This window comes from Capra hircus, chromosome 20 (assembly GCF_001704415.2).
Source record: "Capra hircus breed San Clemente chromosome 20, ASM170441v1, whole genome shotgun sequence".
NCBI lineage: Eukaryota > Metazoa > Chordata > Mammalia > Artiodactyla > Bovidae > Capra > Capra hircus.
The window spans coordinates 41,648,664-41,675,540 of NC_030827.1; the positions used below are offsets into that span (position 1 = coordinate 41,648,664).

Consider the following 26,877-nt stretch of genomic DNA (forward strand, 5'->3'; position numbering starts at 1 on the left):
GCAGGAAAGGGGTCCCTCTTCCCCTTCAAGGAAACAGTTCCTGAGTGTCACCTGCCTGAGTTATTGAGATTAGTAGGAATACGGGATTAAAGGGAGCTGTGCAGGCCAAGCATGTGGTTGGGCAATTTACAGAATAAAGAAGGCAAGCAGAAAGGCGGTGTGGGGACACCCTGCTGCTCTTCAGACAGGCTGTCTTCCTTCTCCCATGGGTTATCTCCTCAGACAATCACGCTCAGCTGCACCAGCTCACAGAGCTCAAGGCTGAAAGGGCATGGGCAAGCCTGAAACCCTGGGTCCACACTGGTTTCCCCATCAGTTTACCTGGTACATCCTATTTCTGTTTCTTCTCTGTGTAGCAGTCTCTGAGGACTTTTTTTTAGAATCTGGCACAGGCCTGGTTTCCTAAAGCCCACCTACCTATGGATCCCAGAGGCAGTACAGGAGGACCATGGGTTTGACCAGCAGCCCTGAAAGCAATTAACTGTAGGTGGGCCTTGTTAACTTTGTTAACACCTCAGTAAAAGAAGAGTGCTGTGGCCTTCTACAGGTTAGTGAGATTAACCGCTAGATTAGCATATGGTGGTAAGGAAAACCCTTGGGGGCTTTCCATGTGGCTCAGTGGTAAAAGAATCCGCCTGTCTACACGGGTTCGATCCCTGGGCCAGGAAGATCCCCTGGAGTAGGAAATGGCAACCTGCTCCAGTATTCCTGCCTGGAAAATTCTATGGACAGAGGAGCCTGGTGGGCTACAGTCCATGGGGTCAAAAGAGTCAACACAACTGAGTGAAAAAGCACAAAGGCAGATCCCCTTGTACCTTTTCGATTCATCTGCAAAGTCAATGTACAGTTGGCTTTACAGTATAGGAATGCAAAGGCTAAAGGCTGAAAGTACTGTATTTTATGTGTATTTAAAGATACTTCTCCATGAGAGTTTATGCCATCCCCCTTATGATATAAAACTTAGCCTGACCTATTTTTATGAGAAGCATTTACTATTTACATTCACAGAAATCTTTTCTTCCCAGAAGTGGTTCCCAGAGTGACAGCTATAGTTCCCTCCTCTTTACCAGCCCCATCTCATCAGACAAAATTTGACTTAATTTTCACTCCTAGTGTTTACAAACTGCTTACAAGAGAGTTGCAACACGACAGAAAATGTCATTCTCTTTCCCAAAAGCCCTCATCTTTAAAACCTTTGATTTGTGAATGCGACAATCAAAACATTTTGTGAATTAGGGGTGGGGGAGTTGTCCAAGCAGGCTGTTTAGTAGTTCAGGGCGAAGATCTGTCCCCAAAGGCGATTATAAGCACTTGAGGGATCATAAACAGTTCCTGCTGGCAGGAGAGGCAGCTATGCTGTACCCAGACTCATTCCCTGCTGGCCGTAGCGAGAAGCAGGGGGATGAGGGCAGCGTTAACAGATGCCTGGTTGCTGGACACCCTCTCTCCCTCCCTGGACTTCAACAGCATTGCTTTTCCGCGGTGACTATCAGGACCTTGGCTCTGGAGACCCTCGGACTTGTCCCTCGTTCCCCCCAACCCCGCCGCTCACACACACACACATACACACACTCAGGGCGCCTCCTTCCGTCTAGTAATTGACAAACCAGTTCCTCGTCCGGTACTCCTCCCAAGGAGCACAAACCATCCGTAAACACGCAAATCTCCCAAATCAAAAACAAGACACCCAAGGGGTCTGCGAGATGAGCGCCGCGGGCGTTCGTCGGCGGCGGGTGTTTCTCGGAGGAGGCTGGGGCTCAATGTCCACACCCCCGCAGGCAGCCTCAGTCGGCACCCCAAAGCCGGATCGGATGGGGGACGCCTGAGGTTTTTGTCTGCTAAAGCAGATTCCTACCTGCAGTTCTGAAGTCACCTTCGGGGGGCGGGGGGTCTCCTCTCGACGTCTTCGGCGGAGGCTCGGTCGGGAGCAGCCGGCCTGGGTAATCCTCGCTCCCGGGCGGGGCTCGCACGCCCCGGGGCCGAGCCGGAGCCTAATCACCTGCTGGGCGCGGGCGGGGCGGGGCGGGGCCGCTCAGCGCGCGCGCCCCGCCCGGGAAGCCGGCCCCCTGCGCGCCCCCCGACGGCCCTTCCGGAGCACGGTTCCCGCGGGGAGCCCCGAGCGCCCCGCTCCGAGCGCGGCAGGTCTGCGGGAGGACGCCCCCTCCGCAAGCCCGGCTTGGGAGGTTTTGAAAAAGACTGTAATGGAATCCCGGCTCGCCTCGTCACTCCCCTGGCTCACTTGTCAAAACTCCACGGCATTCCAGAATCCCTTCCCCGGTCACTCCTCCCACCCCCACCCCCTTCGCAGTCGGAAAAGGAAACCGCACCGGGGAGATTTCGGGGAGTTTGGGGTTTCTGATGCAGACACCTTTTGTTTATGTCAACTTGCTCCGGAGCTTCCAGCGGTAACTGGGAGCAGGTCTGAGGAGAAAAACGCCCCACCCAGATAACCCTCGCCCGGTCAAAAGTTCTCCCTCCAGCCGCCGCGAGGAGCTCCAGCTCCCCGACATCAATTCATTTCATAACCGCTCCGTTTCATAATCGGCGGCAGCATGGGTCCTTACTGGGGGTGGGGTGGGGTGAGGGGGAGCCACACACCAGAATCAACAACCATCGCACTGGGCAAGCTAGCAGGCAACTTTCCAGAAAGCTGCAGTGAGATTCTTTCTGCTGGAGAAACCAAATTTACCACCGCTGAATTACAATCGCCGGCGACTGCACGACTGAAGCATTTCCTTTATACCTTCTCGGGCTCCCGCGCCCCTCCCGCCTTCTGCGGGGTTCAGTCAACGAGACATCCCCGAGAGAGGCATGAATGGGCTCGGGCCGTGCAGACGTCTCTCCAGCTGCCAACTGATGAGGAAGCCCGACCCACGAGGCTGAATTGTTTACCTCACACCCACTGAGGGCTTCCTGTCTTAAATTAATAGGAATACAAATAAGACAGGAAAACAGTGTTTGCTTTTCTTAGAGCAAGGGTGAGGGCCTGCGGAAGGGGGTGGGGTCGCCCCACATTTCATTGCGTGAAGAGGTTGCTTTTCAAAACTTCAATTGTGTTCTATTCCTTTTCCCCACTTGGAACACTTGTTGAAAACGAAAAGCATCGCTGTGCCAAACCTCAAACCATCAAGGAACTTCTGCTCAAAATACATTTTCACCTGGCTTCGGAAGGGATCCAGGCTGGAGCTCCCAGGAGGAACGACAGACCTGGGGACCTCCTGTGGTTGAAAGGCACAAATCTCCCTACAGCCTGAAGCTGCGTGCCACACAGGCACACACACTCGACCCCACCCCATGGGGTTCATGCCAGAATCTTGCCCCCAATCTGGCTCCCCACCCGTGTCTCTAAGCTATGGTTCACTTCCTGGGTGTCCCGCAGTTCTTCAGTGGACAAATCTGGTAGAATTCAAAGCAATTAATTAAAAAGGAGCAGGCAAAAGAAAGCTTCAGTTCTCAGTATCATTATTGCCACTGGAAAGGGTAATGAGAGCCTGGGAGGGGCCAACCCATGTCCAGGCTCTCCTGGACATCTGCCCACTCTTGGAAGCAGCCCACGGAGCACATGGTAAGTACTAATCATAATCATCAGCCCTGAAATCACCCCCAGTTGCTTCCTTCAGGTTGGCACAACAGCAAACCCAGAGACATGCCTCCTTTGGAAATACTGGAAAGAAACAAGACCCCAGGATAAAGGATATCTCAAGGAGGGATGGGCATTGCAACCAACAATGATAATGGACATTAAGAGAACAGTACATGTGCCCAGTAAGAACAAGCTTTCGCAAGGCAGTCCTCAAAATATTGCAATTCCTGGGTCAAAGCAAGTTAGGCTGATGATTTTAGGTAAAGCCAAGTGTATCAAAAGTCTCTAACAGAAAGTGACTGCCTTACAATATATTCTAAGGGTTCCAGTGAATGTTAGCTCCTCCCCACTGCCCTTTCCCTTTCTTCTGCCGGGAGGTGGTAGTCCTGGTGGATTCATTAGCATATTTGTATGTGGCATCTCCATATCTGATAAATTTTATGGGAATTAGGTTCAAATTGAATAATCTTCTAATAATAATTTCAGAAGGGCTCCCTTTCTTCCTCTGATTGCTTTCTCCACTTCCAGTTTTCTTCTAACTCTCTCGACTCCTTCCATCTGGTATGTAATTTATGATGTGCAAATCAATGCTGTTTAAAGGAAATCCATGATTTTAAGCATAATGCAAATAAATATTCCCTCTTCCCCCACCAACTCTGTGCCTAAGCTCAGTTTAGGGTATGTATGTGCTGAGAATTAAAATTTGACCACATCTGTACAATATCTTAATTTCAGGAAAGCTTTTGAATGCATATGACATTCTCATCAGCAAGCCAGAAAGATAGGATCTGGTGTGTCTTTTCCTCACTGGGTTTCACGACAGACTGGAAAAGAGATCAATGGCTCAGTAAACAAAAGGGTGCTTAAAACATGGCCTCCAATTTTACCCTAGCTCTGCTTTAAATAATACTTAAAATTGCTTTGAGCACACCCAGAGTCTACAAATAATATTAATTGCAGTGGGAATTACTGATATGCTAGGAGAATCCAAATTGGCTTCAACACATGAAGGAAATGTTTCATGAAAAAGTTTCAAGTGCAGCGTGACGGCTGATTACAAAAGTAGTATCCTGAGGGGTGATGATCAAATGACAGGCATAAAAGGGGCTTAATATCTAGATGGGAAAAAAACTGACAAAGATGTGAGGATCACAGCAGATCGTGTTATTTAAAAGGAATCTGTGTGTTGTACTGATAAGAAATAAGCAATACAACAGCGGGGTGAATTCGCTTGGTGGGAGTCTGACATGAAAGGAAAGTATATCCCCATGTCTCCCTCCCCCATGATAAAGAATTTGGCAGCAGACAGACCCTTAATAGGATGGTAGGTCCAGTCTGAGGCCCCTTATTTTAAGGGCAAAGTGGAGACACTGGAAAGGGTCCAGAGGAAAACCAAAATGATTAAAGAGAGAGAAAATAGAACCTATGAGGGAAGGTTAAAGGATTTGGAGTTGTTTAGTCTAGAGTGAAAAAGTGCCTAAAGGCAAACTTAACAGTCTTCCCCTCCCATTTGAAAGGTTATTATAGAGAGGACACCGACCAGCTGTTGTTCATCTCTCCAGAAGACAGAAGAGGTAAGACTCAAAATGCAACATTTAAATGTGGGTCAGAGGCACAGAGGACATGCTTGATGCTAATGGTAACTGACTTGACATTGACCTCACTGTGCAGTCTTCACCTCTCAGACTCCATCCTAGAGATAGGCCTCCATGTTTCGGCAGAAGCCAGGCTGGAGAACTCCTTTCCTTTCCTTCTAGGGCTGCAGTAGTTCTCATCACCCCATTAATGTGGGGGAGCAGTGGTCCTAAGATCCATGTTCCCTAAGTCAGAAACAGGGTGCTCTGAGAATACAATTTTCTCTTCAAACATATTCGCACATCTCATCAGACCTTTGTTTATTGGGTCAGTTCAGTTCAGTCACTCAGTCGTGTCCGACTCTTTGCAACCCCAAGGACTGCAGCATGCCAGGCTTCCCTGTCCATCACCAACTCCCAGAGCCTACTCAAACTCATGTCCATTGAGTTGATGATGCCATCCAACCATCTCATCCTCTGTTGTCCCCTTCTCCTCATGCTTTCAATCTTTCCCAGCATCAGGGTCTTTTCCAATGAGTCAGTTCTTCACATCAGGTGGCCAAAGGATTGGAGTTTCAGCTTCAGCATCAGTCCTTCTAATGAATATTCAGGACTGATTTCCTTTAGGATGGACTGGTTGGATCTCCTTGCTGTTCAAGGGACTCTCAAAGACTGTTCTCCAACACCACAGTTCAGAAGCATCAATTCTTTGGCACTCAGCTTTCTTTATAGTCCAACTCTCACATCCGTACATGACTACTGGAAAAACCATAGCCTTGACTAGACAGACCTTTGTTGACAAAGTAATGTCTCACTTTTTATAGGCTGTGTAGGTTGGTCATAACTTTTCTTCCAAGGAGCAAGTGTCTTTTTTAATTTCATGGTGGCAGTCACCATCTGCAGTGATTTTGGAGCCCCCAAAAAATCTGTCACTGTTTCCATTGTTTCCCTATCTATTTGCCATGAAGTGATGGGACCAGAAGCCATAATCTTAGTTTCCTGAATGTTGAGGGGTGGCTCGTTGGTCTAGGGATATGATTCTCACTTTGGGTGCGAGAGGTCCTGGATTGAAATCCCAGATGAGCCCAGGTTATCCTTTCTGGTTTATTGGGTGGGTATCTCTAAAAATACGCTCAACTTCTGACACTGGTAAGCATATTTTATAGATGCAGTCCTCTATATTGTTTCTCTATATAGGACATCATTGTTGTTTTTGTTTAGTCACTAAGCCATGTCTGATTCTTTGCGACCCCCACGGACTGTAACCCACCAGGCTCCTCTGTCCATGAGATTCTCCAGGCAAGAATACTGGAGCGGTTGCCATTTCCTTTTCCAGAGGATGTTCCCGACTGGAGGGATCAAACCCGAGTCTCCTGCATTAACAGGTGCATTCTTTACCACTGAATCACCAGAGAAGCCCCAGGACAGCATTCCTTTTTGTTTAATGAGCACGCAAATATTAGTTGATGATGATAATGATAATAATAGCTATGACTTAAACTCATCCTACAATTACGTTGGGCATTGTGCTAGCTACTTTATGTAGGTTGCCTATTTCCTTAATTTTTTCAGTATCCCTGTGAAGTAGATATAATTATGAGCTTTATTCTAACACAAGGAAACTGAGTTAAGTTACAGTTAAGTAACACAATGAAGTTAAGTAACACAGCTGGTAAATGCTGGAGTCCCAATTCAAGCCTATTTAATCTGACTCAAAAGGGTAAGCTTAACCACTACACTACTGCCTCTCGTTGATTAGTTTTAGTTCTTGGGAGGGAGGAAACATTGCAAAAGAAAGCATTTATTCTTGTTGGTGAAAACTGATTAAAAACTAAGTCTTCCACACGTTTACATAGCCTAGGAAACATAGCTGTTTTTTTCCCAGCATAGAGGAAGGACTGACTTTGCCTTCTGATCAGAAGCATGCTTTGCTGTCTCCCACAAAGCTAAAAATCTAATAAAAATCTATCTATATTTTATTAATAAGAAACACCTAGCTATTCATCTATAGTCTAATTTTGCTCATAGTAGGTGTTTCATGACTATTAAATGAATGAATACAAATGCATTATGACTTTGATGCTTTAAAGCAAATTGAGCTGAATTGTGTTTCTCCAGCATGCTGGTGATCAAAGCTCTGGTGGGTCATTTCTGTGGGCCTCTTATCAGATGTTCCCTAAGAGTCTTAAAATCCAACTGTTTCCTTTAATTCAATATCCATGAGAAAGGGATATGTATGGGTTACATTTTCCCAGCATCAACTACTTTTAGATCAAGAATAGATTTTTAGTGGGGTTTACTGAGTGCTGTTGTATATCAACAATAGATGATTCATAAGTGAAACAGACATCAAAATGATTTTTAGAAAGGCAAACGAACCACACACAAACAAAAAATTAAAAGCCTTGATCTAAACTACAGCAAAGGACAGATATTTTCCCATTAGGACAATTTATCCTGAATTTATAAACAGAGAGGGGCATAATTACCCAAGTGTTTGTGAACAGATCTAAACCTTATGTAGCTATAAAAAGCTGGAGAGGGGAAGAAAGAGGAAATTCCCAAGAGAAGATCCCCAACCACATCCAGGGCCATCAGATCTCCATAAAATACAAAGCCCAGCAGTGGTACCAAGTGGAACACAAGAAGAAACCTCAGGATTTTAACACAAGCCACAGAAATAACTTTGAATTGTCTTAAAACTAAACAGTGACAATTCTATCCAATAAACTTTCAGCCAACACATGGGCAGAGGGGTGACTTACTGGTGTTCCAGATGTAGTTAATAGAAACATGATGCCTAGAATAAAAAAGGTACTCAGTAAATGATGACTGAATGGATGGATGAGTGAATGAATGTCTGGACAGATGCCCAAGCTGCCTCTTTCTCCTCGTGAATGAAAGATGTTGGAAAGATGTCTTAGATGCTTCAACCCCAAAGCCCCCACAAAGATGTTGAGTCATTTGAACAGGTCCTTCAGGAACAGCTCTAGAGCCAGACACTGGTTTCTGATCCAAAGATAACCAATTTATGATTTTGCATGAACACTGGAAGGAGGATTGCAATACCTGTGGAACATCTTTGCAGGCCTTAATTCAAAATTCCCGTTATTTACCATATAAATTCTAAATTATTTGAAGTCCAACAGAATCAAATACTAAGTAGTCAGCATCTATTGAGCACTTACTGGATGTTGGGTCTTGTTTCTAATCCCTTTACATATTAACTCGTTAAATTCTTGTTATAATCTTAAGAATGTGTGCTAAGTCACTTCAGTTGTGTCAGACTCTGCTACTCTATGAAATATAGCTCCCCAGATTCTTCTGTCCATGGGATTTTCCAAGCAAGAATACTGGAGTGGGTGCCATGCCCTCCCCCCAGGGGCTTAAGAATATGTACTATTATTATCAACCCATCAAAAACAAAACTGAGCCAAAAGATTACCTAATTAGTTCATGGGTCACACAATTAGTAAGCAGAAGAGCTGGAACTCAGATTCCAGCTGGAGCCAGCACCTGCTCTTAATTGCTGTCTGATGCTACCTGTCCAAATCTTAACTCTTGTCACTGCTCAACAAAAAAAATCACTATCCAAATTGAAATATTTACCCATAAATATTCAAAGAGCATTCTAATCTCTGCAGGATGCGATCCTTGACTTTCCTAATGCACCTCTCTCTTGTGTGCTCACATCACTTATTCTGTGATGAACACTACTGTGACTTGACTCATAACACATCTCTCCAACTATTGGGTTGGCCAAAAAGTTCGTTCAAATTTTTTTGTGCCATCTTATGGAAATACCCAAGCAAATCCAATAGATCTTCAGTTTCTTGGAGTCAGGACTGTGTGTTGCATGGCAGTCTGGGGATATAGAAGAATAGGGGAGATCTAGAACTAAAGTCCAAATCTCATAATTATTACCCATGGGACTCTAGGTAATCATGTAACACTTCCTATTCTCATATTCAAACTATAATCCTTAAGGGCTTGCTGAAAAGGGGAGATTAAATGAGACAATGTATATGAAGGATACAATATGGGATGATGCCTGATATTGTAAGATAGTAATTTTCAATCACCAGCTATTTTGACCCCCAAGGGACATTTGGCAATGTATGGAGATATTTTTGATAGTCACAACTGTGTGTGTGTGGTGGTGGTGGGGGATGGGGGCGCTATGGGCATCTAGTGGATAGAGACCAGCAATACTGCTAAACATCCTAAAAGCATGGGGCAGGCCCCCACAATAAAGGATTATCCATCCAAAATATCAGTAGCAAGAGTGCCAAGGTTGAGATACTCTGCTGCAAGCTATTAAAAATGTATCGAAAAGGTTTCCATTATCTTCCCTGTCCTTATTTTTCATACTGTGCTTATTGGAGATATTCAGTAAATCTTTGTTGAGTAAACCTTTGGATAATTGGGTAAGTGAATATAGGATACTTCTAAGATACTTCACTGAAAACACTCAAGAGTGTGGTCTTTTCATGGCAGAGGTTTTGGTTGGAGAAGGAAATGGCAACCCACTCCTGTATTCTTGCCTGGAGAATCCCCATGGACAGAGGAGCGTGGCAGGCTACAGCTCATGGGGTCACAAGAGTTGGACACGACTTAGCAACTAAACCACCACAATTAACCTGGAACCAGAACCTTCAAATATCCATGCTCAAAGAAAGGAATTCTGAAATAGACTCAATATAATACTGGGGTCTGAGCCCAATGAAAGTGATGTTAAATTTCATCCTAGGAAAGCTGGAAAACTAAGACAAAGGCCAGCTCCTTCTCACAGGTGGCTTCCCCAGTGACTTAGCTATTAATCTACAAATGCTCCTTCATCTAATTCTATTCTCCACCCTAAAGATACAGTATAACAGCCAGAAGACCGTGGAAGAATTTATTCAGCTCTCTACCCTAGTCAATCACCCACCCCTGCAACAATCATACACTACCTAGAGCCCAATCAAGTGAACTTTCATCCAGAACATGGATTGAAAAACACAATGGAAGCAAAAAGGACATGTGGTCATTACTTGAAACTTTCAACAGGTTCAGTGAGATTGGTTGCAAGAACTGGAAACCCAAGAATAAAAGCCTACATTCTGGGATACAGCATAAATCACATTAACACAAACCAGAAATCCAAAAGATTCTTCTATCTCCCATTCTGCAGACTGAGTGGCAACATCTACTTCTTAAGTTTTTAAGAATTTAAGAATTCTTCATCTTTTACAGTCAGAATCCATGAAAGACTTTTTGTGTGGCTGTATATGAGACAATCTAAAACTTAACTTGAATTTCTAGCCATCTTTAAGCTTAAGTACCTGAACTAAATTACCTGCCTGGAACTATAAGAGCAAGATAGGTTCTTTCTTGCCTTGGATGCCTGACCATATCTAAGCTGGGATTGTCCTTTGCACTCTAACCACCTTCTGGGTTCACCTTTAACCAATTCCTGTTCACCTCTCCGGACATCACCTGCTGGGTTCCCACCCTGACCCTCCCCTGGAATACACTGGAGGCCATCTTTGCAGCTTCAATAGCATCTCACTGCCCATTCACTTGTCTGATTACCCTTATAGACTGTGGCCTTGTTTACTATCTCATTCCCAGAGCCTAGCACTATGTCTGGCACATACAGGTGCCCAACAAATAGTTGTTGAATGAATGAGTAGAAAATATTCATTCCTAAATTACTTGTTGAGTGCCTACTATGAATCAGATATTGTTTTAGGCACTGGGAAAACCATTATTACTATCTTAGTACTAACAACAACAACAGCAAAAATTATTGTAGCCAATGTTTATTGGGCATTTATTATGTACCAGGGATCATGCCAAGATTTTCTCTGTATTCTCTTTTAATCCTCCCCCTCATACCCACATGCAGTCCATGGGGTCGCTAAGAGTCAGACACGACTGCGTGACTTCACTTTCACGTTTCACTTTCATGCCCTGGAGAAGGAAATGGCAACCCACTTCAGTGTTCTTGCCTGGAGAATCCCAGGGATGGGGGAGCCTGGTGGGCTGCCATCTATGGGGTTGCACAGGGTCGGACACGACTGAAGCGATTTAGCAGCAGCATACCCACACGGCAGATACTATTATTATTCCCACTGTACAAATGAAAAAAAGATGCCAAGCCACTCCTACGGACCTTAATGTGAAAAAAATCTTTGACGTTTAAGTTCCTCCTGGTTTATTTACGTGGGCTTAATTCACATCAACTAAGAAAAGCTAACCTGTGAATTCACTCCGGAGTTTTGCTGATGTCTGTCCCTTGCCTGGAAAGTTCCATTCTTTATATCATCTGAGATTTATTTTAAAATATTTTGATATAGGCTATCAAGTGATGACAATAGTAATCTACACTCCAGAGGCCATGAGCTGACGTTTGAAGGGTACTTATCAGAGCTCACCCAGCAGCACGCATCTGAAATATCACTACCTAAATTTGCAGCGGAAGGTTCTGCAGTTTCTGAAATGGAGGTTAGAAATACTGTTTTCCATCTGTGGAATGAGATAAGTAGGTTAGAAAGGTTCGCACAGACACCTCTGTCCTTGCCTGCTGGGCTGGAAGAATGCAGGGGGTACTGCTTCATCGGTGAGACTCCATGTGTGTGGGGTCCCCCCAGTTAATGGCGGATTCTGTCACTGGGTCTGATGATAAAGTCAGGTGATTCTAAAGTCAGAGGACTACTGCAGGCCCTTCAGAGTGAGCCTGCTACAAGGGGCCCATTGGAGCACCTACAGGAACAGCAGGACAGATGCTGCCAAACTTAATACAAGCAGGCAGTGGGACTACTTCCGCACTTCCTTGCCAACACCCGCTCCACCTGCGGCAGGAGGCAAGGACTTGCTCCCATGGTAACCTGCCACCTGGCCCTGATGATCAGCCTCTCCTGATCATCAGAGGCTGCTGATGTTTAACAAGAGAATCTGAAGATGTTGAGCAGCCAATTGCCTCAGGCAACACACACTTCCCTACCTTGGTCTTTTGGAGAAAACCAGTTCATCTTCCAACACTAATCTTCCAAAGCAAGGGACACAGATTTGATCCCTGGTCTGGGAAGATCCCACATGCCAAGGAACAATAAGCCCGGGTGCCACAACCACTGAGCCTGTGCGCCCTAGGGCCTGTGCTCGCATTAAGAGAAGCCACTGCGATCAGAAGCCTGCGCAGTGCAGTGAAGAGTAGACCCCACTCACCGCAACTAGAGAAAGCCTGAGTGCAGCAACAAAGACCTGGTCGGGCCAATAAATAAATCATTAAAAACAAACAAACAACTACTGCTGTCTTGATAACTGGCTCTCTTAATAACTCATCTCCCCTTAGGAATGCTGAGGAATCCCCAAGTTGCCTGCACGTGGCAGAGATCCTTTTGATAGACCCCCAATCACCTAAGATAATCTGGACAAGTCTCTTCCTAAACCCTGAAAAAGTCTAATTCAGCAAACAACGTTACTTTAGGATGTGACTTATTGAGCAAAGGGCCACACTAGGTGCTGAGAGAACATGAGCAGCAGGGGCCATGGGCCCAGTGAGCTTAGAGATGGCCAGAGGACAAGTAAAGCAACAGGTGGGGACTTCCTGGTGGTCCAGTGGTTAAGAATCTCCCTTCCAATGCAGGGCACGCAGGTTCAATCGTGACTGAAGAACTAAGCCTGCACACTGCAATAAAGATACAGCACAGCCAAAATTTTTTAAAAAAGAAAAGCAACAGGCATTAGTTACAGTGAAGTGTGGAGTAACTGCTAAGTCCATCAGGGACACCTAATTAGACCTGGAAGGTAGGGAAAGCTTCCAGAAGACGTGACTGGAAGCTGAGCCCTGAGGATGAGCAGGCATTAGCACAATGAAGAAAAGACTCCAGGAGAGGAAGTGCCAAGTGCAAAAGTCCAGAGCGCAGACAGGGGCTCTTGTGCTCTGAGGACGCAGAGTTCAACATGGCTGCAAGTAGGGTTGGCCGGAGGCAGAGTGAAAGTGAAAGTTAGTAGCTCAGTCCTGTGGGACTCTTTGCAACCCCATGGACTGTAGCCCGTCAGGCTCCTCGGTCTGTGGGATTTTCCAGGCAAGAATACTGGAGTGGGTAGCCATTCCCTTCACCAAGGGATCTTCCCAACCCAGTGATTGAACCTAGGTCTCCTTCATTGGCAGGCAGATTCTTTACCACTGAACCACCAGAGAAGTCCAGGGCAGGCAGAGTGAGGAGAAACTGGGCTTTGTGAGGCAGTAGCTTGGGCTTCATTCTTAAAAGGCTTTTAGTGGAGGAATGCATGAACAGATTTCCATGTCAGAATGATCACACTGGCTCCAGGGAGGCCAGCGGATTGGAGGCATGGAGACGGGTGAGGAGTCCAGGCAAGACAAGATGGCGCTTGGCCTCTGGAGTCTCTGTAGGCCCACACTTCCCCTGTATCTCAGATAAAACTCCAGCCTGGCTCTGTTTACAGCTCTCTGCTGCTGCTAGACCGTCAGTCCCTTGAGTGTAGAAACTGGAATTTACTCATCTCTGGAGCCTTAGTGCTCCCAGGTGATAAAGCTCTCAGTAAAGGGTTGGTGGTGCTTGTTGAAGGACAGAATTCCTTAATTACAAAAATGATTTCCCTGGATTCCTCATCACCAGACCCCTCCCACCACCCCCTCTCTTCCATGGCTGCCTGCACAAATCCCCTCAGCAACTACTGTACTTCTTTTTACATTTGGTCACTCCAAGGTGTAGGCTGACACTCACTTTACTTCTTCAAGCATAGACTTTGATTTTTCCGTCTTCACAGCCTTCAGAACATCTTACGCTGCCCTCTTCTCTCATGACAGCCTAGCTCATCCCTCCACTCCATCCAGTCAAGACTTCACACAAGCTGGGCTTACAGTTCCCCTCCCCTACCATCTTGAAAATTTCCCAGGGATAAGCTCACTTATGTGGAGCAGCTACTCCCTTCCATATGATTTCCTAAATCCATCTCATTATTTAAGTATAAAAATAAAACAGTCCCACCCTCTGCAAGAAGCATTCATGAACTTCGGCTAACCTGGTAGAGAATTCCACCCAGCCTTAATCCCATTGGAGAAGGCAATGGCACCCCACTCCAGTACTCTTGCCTGGAAAATCCCATGGGCAGAGGAGCCTGGTAGGCTGCAGTCCATGGGGTGGTGAAGAGTCGGACACGACTGAGCGACTTCACTTCACTTTAATCCCATTAATGTGTATTCCTGCCAACTGCATATGATTTGATGCTTTCCCCTAAAGGACATAACAGCAAGTCCTTGTGTCTACCTCCCTTGCCTGTACCGTCAAGCTCCTTCTCCGTGTTCCCCTTGCCCTGATCCCTGGACCAGCCAAAGTTCTCTGGACTTGTTCTAGGCCACAGGGGTCTTCTATTTTGACCTGTTTGCAAGAACTCGGGCTTGACCAGGACAGAGTCAGAAGCAGAACACCCACTGTAGCCACTGCCCACCTCCAGGCCTGGACCATACCTCACCCTGGCCCGTTGGCTTCCCAGCAGTGAGCACTGTGTTACCCAGAAGGGCTTCTTTAGACCCTCTGTGTGCGTGCTCAGTCCCTCAGGTGTGTTCAGCTCTTTACAACCCCGTGGACTATAGCCCACCAGGTTATTTTGGCCCTGGGATTTTCCAGGCAAGAATCCTAGAGTGGGTTGCCATTATCTACTCTGGGAGATATTCCCGCCCCAGACATTGAACCTGAGTCTTCTGTGTCTCCTGCATTGGCAGGTGGGTTCTTTACCACTGCACCACCTGGGAAGCCCATAGATGCTCTAGTGGAATCAAAATGGGTAGTATCCTAGAGATATTCCCTCTCCCTGGATGCCTTCATCTACTTGGGGCTGGTGCCCTTCCTTCTACAGGTTTGTGCTAATGTCACCAGACACAACACAGGAGACCCAGTAAAATTAGAATTTTAGGTGAAAAGTGGGTACTTCTTTAGTAATTATTCCCAAATATTGTATGGAATTTTTAATTCCATAAATACAATTTTAATTTTAAGTTGACAACTTAGTTTGTACTTGCTACTCAGTTTTTAGAAAAATTGTATCTACTCTTAACAGGCAAATCATTATGCAGAAAACAAAACACATATACATTATTACAACTTGGAACTCTTGAAAATATCCTTTATGTTCTGTTTCTCACTCTCATGGGTATCTCTTATAAGGACAGGTTTGCAAACATCTTTGTAGTTCACTTGAAGTCCCTTGTCTCTGCCCAACCTTCCTCGCTCAGTTTATAATTCTCTTCCCATGATCACTCTTTGCATCATTAAGTTCAGCCATCTTGACCCTTCTTCCGTTCCCAAGCAATTACCATTCAATCGAGGGCTTCACCTTGACTTGCTGTCTTATGATGACAAATCAAAACATCTCCTCTTTATAAGTCAGTGAACCACATTAAGGAAACACTGAAGGGCTAGTAAGTAGTTCCCTAAGTCTTACAAATTGACCTCAAGGATCAGATTCCTCTTCCTAACTGTCCCATGCTCTCTAACTCTGGGAAATCCATCCAGCAAAGCAACTCCAGGACCCCAATCCTAGTTCTGGTCTGGTCTACCATTGCTCTCCATTAGCCAGAGACGTTCCTAGTTGGAAAAAGCAAGGTATCAGATGAACAAACTGGATTCCTCCCAGAGTCCCAGGGGACATCTTAATCATGTTGTTTACAAAGCCATGATGTTTATCAAATGGTGCCGCAAAAAGGGCCCATTTAGCATTACTCCAGGAGTGGAGAGTTTAACCCATTCATAAATGTATGTCTAGGGGAAAGGACATGAAGAGGAGCTATACCTTTGCAATTAGTTTCCAGTGTGCACAGAGTAACTGGGATTGTGAAAGACTGTGGATAAAACTCAGAGAGGGAACCAGAGTAGTATTCAAGATCTGAGGAGAACATTGGGGTACATGTTTCTTTCTGAATTGTGGTTTTTCCCTGGGTAGATGTCCAGGGTTGGGATTGCTGGGTCATGTCATAGTTCTATTTTTAAGTTTTTTAAAGGACTCTCCATACTGTTCTCCATAGTGGCAGTACCAATATACATTCCCATCAACAGTGCAAGAGGATTCCCTTTTCTCCACACCCTCTCCAGCATTTATCATTTGTAGATTTTTTTGTGTGATACACTAGTATGTGTAAAATAGATAGACAGTGGGAAGCTGCTGTATAGCGCAGGGAGCTCAGCTCTGTGCTCTGTGCTGACCTAGAGGGATGGGAGGGAGGTTCAGGAGGGAGGGGATATATGTATGCATACAGCTGATTCACTTCATTGTACAGCAGAAATTAACACAATGTTGTATAGGAATTATATGCCAATTAAAAAATAAAAATAGATCTTAAAAGAATATGATGAGACCTGGATGGTCCCCAGGTGGGCTGGTTAGGAAGGAAGGATATTAGTGAGATCAAGAAAGATTTATTAATATATCAAAGGGAAAAAACATTTTGAATTACCAGAAGATCATCACCAAAGAGAGCCATGGTGAGAGAGGCAGATGATGTCATTGCTATTTACAATTTCCATCCTATTACTAGGATTCTGATCAGTTTCCTCTATCACTTCATCCTCATGAGAAAGGCCAGATAGGTAATTATTATACCCTCTCCAACTCCAAAGGAAAAGAAAGTGACGAGAAGGATTTAGGAACTTCAAGGGACACAGGTTTCCTGACTTCTGGTCCAGGGTGCCTTCCACGATGAGCAGATAGTTGTTACTATGTTAGAACCAGCTCGGCCCTGGCCAGGAAGTCGCTTTCAGACTTTATTCAGTACTTCTGGAAGGATGTGCTGGGATTTCAGAGGCTGTGTCATAGCGAGCAGCCTAGGAAGAAAAACGGACCTGGGTTTGGATCCTGTCTCTTCTTTGCCAGCCTGGACTCTCTCGTCTATGTTTGGGTATAATGATAGTCATGGAGAAGAGGAGCTGTGAGCAATCACTGAGCTGACATGTGTGGAGTGCTGGCACAGAGCTGCAGTAAGCACAGACATTATTATTAACAGTGACTCTACCTGTGGGTTCAGGAATCTAACCCCTGTTCACATCTATGCAAATCTTCACTAGGGTAAAGAGGTAATTGATGAGAACTGGTAGCTTTTCAGAGCTACCAAAAGGCTGGTGGTGTTGCATGTTTTCTGAAGTGACAAGGGAAAGTTACAAGCTAACGATGGCTCCCATCTGTTGACTGCTCATGGTGTCAGACACTGTCATAAGCCCTTTACATGCACATCCTCATTTACTCTCCTATCACCCTAGAAATCAGGAATTGTTCTTTACCCCAGTTTGTAGTTAGGGAAACTTTGGCTTAGTGGGGTTAAAAAATTGCCCATTGTTATGCAGTTCATAAGTGATAGGATCAGGATTCATTAAGTTTATGCTCTTAAATAGACACAAGCCAACCAACCATTTCTTTCTTTGTAGGGGGGTGTGTGTGTGTGCATGTGTGCATTGGTGCTCATGCTTTCAGAAGAAAACACCTCAAGTATTAGCAGTATATACCTCCAGGTAGTAGGATTACAGGTGGTCACTTTCTTCTTTTTGCCTTGATGAACTGTGTATGCACTGTTCTTATCGTTTAAAATATTCCATTCTGTATAAAACAGGTGCGCAGGGAACTCTGCTCAATGCACTGTGGTGACCTGAATGGGAAGTCCAAAAGGGAGGGGATGCAAGCCTATGTGTGGCTGATTCATTTTGCTGTACAGGGGAAACTAACACAACGTTATAAAGCAACTGTGCTCCAATAACAATTTTAAAAATAAGTAGTTTTCATTTTGACAAATATAAACTTTGCAAATCAAAACAAGGCTTCAAAAATATAATGAAAATGACCACACCTTGGACATGTATTGGGGGAGGAAAGCTCTAAATAGGCATGGCATTTTCAGGAACCATTGTAATTAAACTTACAAGTTTTTTTTTTTTTTTTCAGTCAAAGAGAAGTGTAAAGAAAGTGAAAGTTGCTCAGTCGTGTCTGACTCTGCGACCCCATGGACTATACAGTCCATGAATTCTCCAGGCCAGAATACTGGAGTGGGTAGCCTTTCCTTTCTCCAGGGGATCTTCGCAATCCAGGGATCCAACCCGGGTCTCCCGCATTGCAGATGGATTCTTTACCAGCTGAGCCATCAGGGAAGCCCAAGAATACTGGAGTAAGTGGCCTATCCCTTCTCCAGCAGATCTTCCCAACCCAGGAATCAAACTGGGGTTTCCTGCACTGCAGGCAGATTCTTTACTAACTGAGCTATCAGTCAAAGAAGACTTCAGAATAAAACAAACTTCTTGAAAATAAAAATTACGTTCCTCTTTGCCACCTAAAAGCTCAGATTCCATAAGTCCTGGCTTTTGGGCAGAAGATCGGAGTTCTAAATCTTAAATCTCTTTATGATCTGAGCATCAACAATAATCCAAAGATTTTTCAATTATTTACTCTAGAACACCATCAACGAGTTCTTAAGTCTGTTTTGCTTTACTACGTTTTCTCTTTGGATGACGATTTATAACTTATGAGCAAACCCCTTTTCTTCTCTAGTCATTACTAAGGATAAAATGATGAAAGATCCCCAAAGCAAACATTCATCTTTCTGTTTGCTCTGAACTCTGAAGTCTTCTTCCAGAGAACTGCAATGATAAATTAAGACTCTGTACCCCCTGAAAACAGAGCTAGTCCTCAAGGATGACCTCAGTGGGAGAGGAAAGGAATTAAAAGCAAATTGAAGGAACTCAAACATCATGACCTTTTCCTGTTTTCCTGCTGTTGGCAATAGTGCAGGAGATGTGAGAGCTGGTCCGCCAATCCTCTAGAGCTGGGGCCCAGGCCTGGGTGAGAGATCCTGGGGGGCGAGGGGGTCCTCCAGGTCATGTGATCATGTGACCTGGAGGGAGATATTTCATCTAGTGGGCTTATGCTTTCCCATCTTCAAAATGAGTGTTTCAGACCAATGCAGCATCGAGAATGCACAACAAAGACATGGTGAGAATGGATTTTGAGGGGAGGGTCCAGGGATGTGAATTCTGTTTGGAAACTCATTAGAGATCGTTATTACAATATTTATTATATAGATTTTTATTTGGGGGAATTAACTAAAATATACCTTTTCTCTTCTTTCAAAAGTGAATTAATTTACGTAATTTATTTTAATAATCCTGGATAGACTGGACATCTTTTTCTAAATGGAATTCCTAGAGGTGATCAGAAAATCCTTTGCCCATCCTTCTTTTGTCATGGTGGGAGAGAGAAAGGAGGATTTTAGATTGAGTTGTGTAAATTTGCAAAAATCATGTTTGTTTTGTTTTTATAAAAACATTACTATTTGTTTATGGAGAAAAGACTGAAACAAGCTTCCACAAATACCACCAGGATGCTATTTTTTGTAAGGATACATTTCAGTCTATTCTAAAACATGTAAGTTAGATTGGTAAATTGGGAATACCAATATAGAACGCCTTTTTGCATGCACAGCAAATTAAAAAAGCACATAACATATAATGCTTCTATCTATTTTCAGGTGGACAATTATGGAAATTCCAAATCTGGGTCCCCTGCGGTTTAAGACTACATTCTCAATCACTGATGCTACTGCCACAAATAACGGGACTGATTCAGGTTACACAAACCTGAGACTTTCATTTTAAGAAGCAATATTTATCTTATTCAACAAACATATACTGAGCTTTCATTGTCTTAGGTGTTGAGCTAATCAGAGATACCTACCCAACCCAAACCATGAAGCTCTGGCTTTTTTTCAGTGCTGTTGATGAAACACTAAATATCAGATTTAAAAATCACTGAAGAAGATGAGCTATCTGTAAGTTCCCTAGATGAACTTCACCCCTACGTCAGTAAGGCAAGATCCTTGGGCTAAAAGATAAACTTTTAAAACCATTAAATAGAGCAGCACAGAGAAGAAAAAAGAACTTGCAGTGGTCTCTTGCTATAACAGCTAATTGCATCGGTGATGCCCACACAGCAATGTCCACCATCCTACTGTGCTTCCTCTGGCCTGTGTACACTGGACAGACTCCAGCCTAGAAACGATTTGAATTGTCTTGCTCTAAATCATAGCACGGAGAGTGTACTTTCTTTGTCTCAAAAGCAACTGAGACCTGACTGGGCTATCAGAGTTATGAAATACCAACAGATAGCTCTGAAGAGCAAAGATTCCTGGAGAGTTGAGGTGTTTTTGTTTTTGTTTTTTAAATCACTGCTTACTTAAGACAACTAGTAACAGAATGAAGTAAATCTCATAAAGATCTACTTCCCAGTCACTGAACTATTATTTTTCTCCACAAGCTGAGGTCATCCATCAGTTTTTAGGCTTGAAATGTCAAAAAAAAAAAAAAATCAGAAATGAGCAAAATGTTCTGAGAAGCAGCCATGCAGATATCACCAAGTCACACCTTACAGTCATTTCTCTGCCTTCTATTGCAGAGTCGAAAAGTTTTTAAAGGATGTCCATAAATTCAAGAAATTGTTCTGCCACTTCATCTCTGATGCCTTGTTGTTATGAAATCAGCCTTGTTAGACTCCAGGAACCCCTTTGAACAAGCTTTGACTCAAGAGGTGTATTAGTTAAAAACAGAGAATATAAGCATGTCCTATTCCACATCTTCAGACTTGGCAACCAGTGACTAGCAACAGAGGAGGGCATACAGTTGCTCGAACTCAGTGGCCCCCAACCTTTTTGGCACCAGAGACCAATTTCATGGAAAACAGTTTTTCCACAGATGAGGCAGGGTCACGGCGGGTGATGGTTTTGGGATGATTCAAACGGATTACATTTATTGTGCACTTAATTTCTATTATTATTAATACCATGAGCTCCCCCTCAGATCATCAGGCATTAGATTTCAGAGGTTGGGGACCCCTGCTCTAACTGGTCACATTCTTCTCCAGACCTGGAGACCCCAGAGAGGAGTCAACAGATAGAAGGAGTTTTTTTCAGGCGTTTCCTCCTCTTAGCATCAAAATCTGGCTTAGCTGCTGGTGCTTTTTGTTCCCGAAGTTACTTCATATTAAAGAGAATTTATCATCCAGGAAAATGTCCTATAAATGTCCAACATGGCATCAAATTCTGCATCAGAGGCAGGGGAGGTAGACACCCCCAAAACCTCTCCTCCTTGGGGCAGCCCTCCTCTCTGGGCAAGGTGGCAGCCAGCCAGCTAACCTGGCTTCCCCTGCCCCATGGTGCTCAGCTGGCATCAGGCACCCACTGACAGGCTCAGGGGATGCCTCATGCATCCCTGCCGTGGCCACAGCCCCCACCAGGTGAGGCTGTGTGCAGTCCAGCCTCATGGCCCTTCTGCCCGCTTCCACATCAGCTCTTCCTGGCTGCCATCCATTTGGAGGTTTGTTAAGCTTCTCAGGTGATGTTGGTGAAGCAACAACATTCTAGTTTGGTGCTAACCTCAAGGTCTAAGTTGAGGTGTTCATGAGATTGTCTTAGCACACACCGCAATGATACCCTTCAGGAGAAAAGAAAGCAAGCCCTGTCACTACAGTCTTCGCAGGAGACCCTAGAGGGCCCAGGAAATTGGAACAAATCCACATTTCTCTGTGCACCTTTGTTTCTAGGGGTCACTTGCAAGTTATTGTCAACAAGGGTCTTAACCTTTCAACGAGTTCTGGGAGGAAACCAAGTCAGTTGACCCTTGAATGACACAGGTTTGAACTGTGAGGGTCTGTGTACACATGGGTGTTTTTCTGTAGTAAGTACTGCAGCACTGGGGCTTCCCAGGTAGCGCTAGTGGTAAAGAGCCTGCCTGCCAATGCCAGTGCAGGAGATGTAAGAGGCACAGGTTTGATCCCTGGGTCGGGAAGATCCCCTAGAGAAGGGAATGGCAACCCACTCCAGTTTCTTGCCTGGAAAAGTCAATGGACAGGCTACAGTCCATAGGGTCACAAAGAGTCAGACATGACTGATGCAACTTAGTCCACACGCACTCCCGTACTAGCGGGGTGATCCCTGATTGGCTGAATCCATGGGATGCAGAACTGTGGATACAGGAGAACAGGGTACAGACTTCCTACTGCTCAGAGGGTTGACACCCCTAACTTCTGCACTGTTTAGGGTCACCTGTACTCATCACACTTTGTTTATCCATTCACCTGTCAGTGCGTGAGTTGTTTTCACCTTTTGGCTGTTATAAATAATGCTGTGACAAACAGTGTCGTGCAAATATCTGTCAAATCCTCCTTTCAATTCTTTGGGTATATACCTAGAAATGGAGTTTGCCATTTATGTGCTAATCACGTTTACACTTTTTAACGAACCGTCATACTGCTTTGCATTTTTTATTTTACTCACAACTCACAGTAAAGAGTTAAAGAGAAGATACGAAACAATATATAAGTATATATTAGTTTGGACTCTGGAAATTTGGGCCTTTGTTCTCTAAAGCACTCTTGTCTTCTGCTATGGTGAACAATTCCTTATACAGACAGAATTGTATTTTAATAGTTTTTATTAGTTATCGCAAGTCCTTTATCTTCGTCCAACTTTTTCACTCAGTTTACAAGTTTTCCCAGCCTTGGTTATTCTTTGTATCAAGTTCAACCACCTTGACCCCTTTTCGCTTCCCAAGCAATTACTCTTAAACATCAAATCACTGTGATTCACTGCATCTTGTTTTATCCTTCATCAGGAACTCTCATTTTCTGCTGGCTAATGATCCATGATCAGGAAAAACACCTAAAGGGGGCTGGGTCCCCACCACCTCATAAATTGGTCAGGAAAAGAAAAAAAAAAATCTGCATGGAAGGATAAATTTCCTAAAAGCCTCTGAGAAACTGCTCCTCTACTTTACAAATCAGAAAGTTTAAACATTGTGCAAAATTCCCAGGAAAACCCATCTAACTTTATCTGAAGTGATTCCAGCTTTCTGTATTTATGTGGGTGATCAAGTGTGTCTATAAAGTCTTGGGAAAAGGGATAGAGGAGAATTACAACCAACACTCCAAGGGGAGGATGGTTGTGTTGATAGAAGAATTTTGGGAGGCAGAAGGAACTTGACAGAGATAAGTGGGTGTTCTAAGTAGACTAATTTTTAAAAATTGAAAAATCAAGTTTAACAAGTAAAATAAGGATGTCATTAGATGAAATGTGTTAAGGGAGTGGTTGAAGAATGAACAATTACAGTTGGAAAAAGCCATTATGGTGCTGGAAAGGAGAGTTATCCTATGGTGATTAATACCATTTTACTTTGGTTAAGGAGGCGGGGAGGTGTTAGTAACTGGTTAAGGGTGTGAGAGGGCTCTGTAGTACTGGTAAAGTTCTGGTGCTTGATTTGGGTGATGACTAATATAAAAATTTACCAGCTGAACACTTAGGATTTGGGCCTTTCTCTTTATGTATATTATACTTAAAATTTTTTGGAGAAAGCATTTCTGGAATGATAGAATAAGGACCTCCAGAAATACATTTTTCCATAAAAACAAGAAGACCACCAGAAAAAATTATGAAAAGCAACTTTTTCAGAACTCTGGAAATTAAAGGGTTGAAGCTGTCTGTTGTTGTTCAGCTACCAAGTCGTGGCTGACTCTTTGTGACCCCATGGACTGCAGCACACCTGGCTTCTCTGTCCTTCACCATCTCCTGGAGTTTGCTCAAATTCATGTCCATTGAGTTGGCAATGCTATCTAATCACGAAGCAATGTAAGAAGCACTTATTCAAGAAAAATGGCTGGATCTTGGAAAACACAGTGAGCTTTGTGACGTTTTAACTTACACTTTTCCCTCTTTCTCCCCAGCCCCCAAAACCTTGAAAACCAACAGCCTCACAATTATGGTAGCTGTGCAAACAAACAGCCTGGTAGCCCTGGGTCAGGGCAAGTTTGGAGGTTTGCCAAAGCTGTGTCCCCAGAGAACTGTCAGTATTGAACAGTCTGATAGCTCTCTGAAAAGCTCCGTTTCCAGAATTTAACTTTGATTTGATTCAGAGCTGACTCCCCAAGAAGTCAACTTAGCCCTACCCCTAGGTCATTTGTTGAAAAGAATCAGTGACAATTATTTAACATCTGTAGCTTCCTGAGAAAATATTTGCAAATCATATATTTGATGATAAAAGATTTATATCTAGAATATATAAAGAACTCTTACACTTTAACAACAACAAATAAAGGTAACTGATCCAATTTGAAAAATGAGCAAAGGATTTCAACAGACATTTCCCCAAAGATACACAAATGGCCAAAAGCACATGAAAAGGTGCTCAACATCATTAAGTCATCAGGGAACGCAAATCAAAATCACAGTGAAATACCACTTCACACCCATGAGAATGGCTGTAATAATAAAGGCAGACAATAGCAAGTGTTGATGAGAATGTGGAGCAATTAGGACCTTCATGCGCTGCTGGTGGGAAAGTAAAATGGTATACCCTTTCGAAACACAGCATGGCAGTTCTTCCAAAAGTGACGCATACAGCTTCCATATGCCCATCAATTCAATTTCTAGGCACACACCCAAAAGTACTGAAAACAAATGTCCAGACAAAAACTTGTACACCAGTGTTTGCGGTAGCATTATTTGTAATAGTCTAAAGTGGAAATGATCCAGGCGTCCATCAACTGATGGTCAAACAGATGTGGTACATGGAACACTATTTGGCAATATAAAGGAATGAAGTGCTCAAACATGCTACCACATAGACGAACATTAAAAGCATTGTGCCAAGTGAGAGAAGCCAGGCACAAAAGACCACACGCTGAAATATCCAGAAAAGGCAAATCCATAGAGACAACAAGTAGATTAGTGTCACCAGGGGCTAGGAGAAGGGAGAAATGGGGAGTGACTGGTAATGGGTATGGAGCTTCTTTTTGGAAGGATAAAAATGTCTTAAAAGTAGATATTGGTGATATTCAACTCTGTGAACATATAAAACCACACAATTATACACTTGAAAAGGATAAATTTTATATGTAAATTATACTTTAATAAAACTGTTATAAAGCAACAAAGTTTACTTTAATAATTCCTTAATATCATTATAATCATATCATCCCTACACCAGAAGTAAAGCAGTTTTCTAAAGCATGGATGCAAGTTCCCATAAAATCAGGGACATGGATTGTATGGGGCTTCCCAGGTCCCACTAATGGTAAACAACCTGCCTGCCAATGCAGGAAATGTAAGAAATGTGGGTTTGAACCCTGGGTTGGGAAGATCCTCTGGAAAAGGGCATGGCAACCCACTCCAGTATTCTTGTCTGGAGGATCCATGGACAGAGGAGCCTGGCAGGCTATAGTCCATAAGGTTGCAGAGAGTCAACACAACTAAAGCAACTTAGCACGCACGCAAGGATGTCTTGTACACCAATATTTCCTCAATACATATAACCAGGGCTAAAATACAGTAGGTGGTCAATAAATCTCCTTATATGAATAAAACAGTGGAGAGACTAAGAAACTGTTTAGAACCAGATTTCCCAACTTTTAATTCTTCCTTTCTGATTCTTCCTTCCACAGGATAGAGGTGTGGTAGACAGTGATATAATGAATAAGGAATTTGAGGTGATCTGGCCAGGATGTCAGGTACACTTCTTATTGGGAAATGGATATGCTGTTTATATAAGATGGAGGTGCTCTCTTTGGAGATAGAGATACTATCTGGGGGAGGGGCAGTGATTGGAAGAGCATCCCAGCCAAAAAAATCTCAGGTGTTGGAGGCAGGTAAACCTGGGCTCGGTTCCAGGCTTTGTTCCTTAGCAGGGATGTTTGCTCAATCTTTCTCAGCCTAAATTTCCTCATCTGTAAAATGCAGATGATAACACACTGTTGCGTTGTTGTAAGAATTAAGTGAGAAGAGTATGTGTAATGCATATGGCTCATATGTAACATTTAATAAATATTTTCATTGACACTGTTAACATCTAATGACCAAGCAGGTTTTTTCAAATACCTTATTAAAAAATGGAGATGGACCAGAACTTGTTTTCATCTCTTTCAGAAGGGCCCTAACAAGGTGGAGAAAAAAAATGAACTCTTCACCACGGCTCTTGCTCCCCAGCAGCCATCAGCCTGGCTTGAAACCAACACAGTTATCTCGAGTTATCTGGGTTGGTGAGGAGTGTGTAGTCAAACATATGAAATAGGGACTGTCTTACCCTTAGGAGAGAAAAGGTACACAGGCAATTTATACACATGTCAACCAGTTACTCCTCCCGCCCCCCATTTTATGATGGTATCATGTTTAATTGTTTTTTTTATTAAAAAGAAATATTTAATACATGGCCATAAAAATGCAAACTATATCCAGGTACATAGAGGAGAGCCAACTGAATCTGAATTGGTTCCTATCAGAAGCTGTTACCTCATTAAAATAAAAAAGCTTCATTTTGCTTGATACAGGATAATAACATACCTGTAGAAATACTAGAGAATATTCTATAATGCTGGGAAGACTTGTGACTGCTTAAGGTTTACATTATGTAAAGCCAAAAGCACAATGGCTGGCACATGGGAGGTCCTCAGGAAATGGTCACTATTACTTCCAATGCCCTCTCCCAGACACTCTCGGTGTGGAAGTGCTATGAAATAAACAATGGAATAGTGCCCTCCAGAGGCCACTGGGATTCAACTCTGCTGACAGCTGAAAGTCTGGAAGGACTCAGTCATGTCCGACTCTTCGCAACCCCATGGACTGCAGCCTACCAGGCTCCTCCGTCCATGGGATTTCCCAGGCAAGAGTACTGGAGTGGGGTGCCATTGCCTTCTCCA

At 43.8% G+C, this 26,877-nt stretch overlaps 1 protein-coding gene across 3 annotated transcripts in view; it reads right to left on the reverse strand.

Annotated features, from left to right (window-relative positions):
* PDZD2 (PDZ domain containing 2) overlaps window positions 1-26,877 on the reverse strand; it is a 322,225-nt gene that overhangs the window by 221,379 nt on the left and 73,969 nt on the right. The window contains exon 1 of one of the 3 annotated variants that reach the window (XM_018065556.1): window positions 1,856-2,011. The exons of the other annotated variants lie outside the window; for them this stretch is intronic. The gene's annotated coding sequence lies outside the window, so the exon portion shown is untranslated. Of the gene's footprint in view, window positions 1-1,855; window positions 2,012-26,877 lie in introns of those variants that run through there. 3 annotated transcript variants of the gene reach the window in all.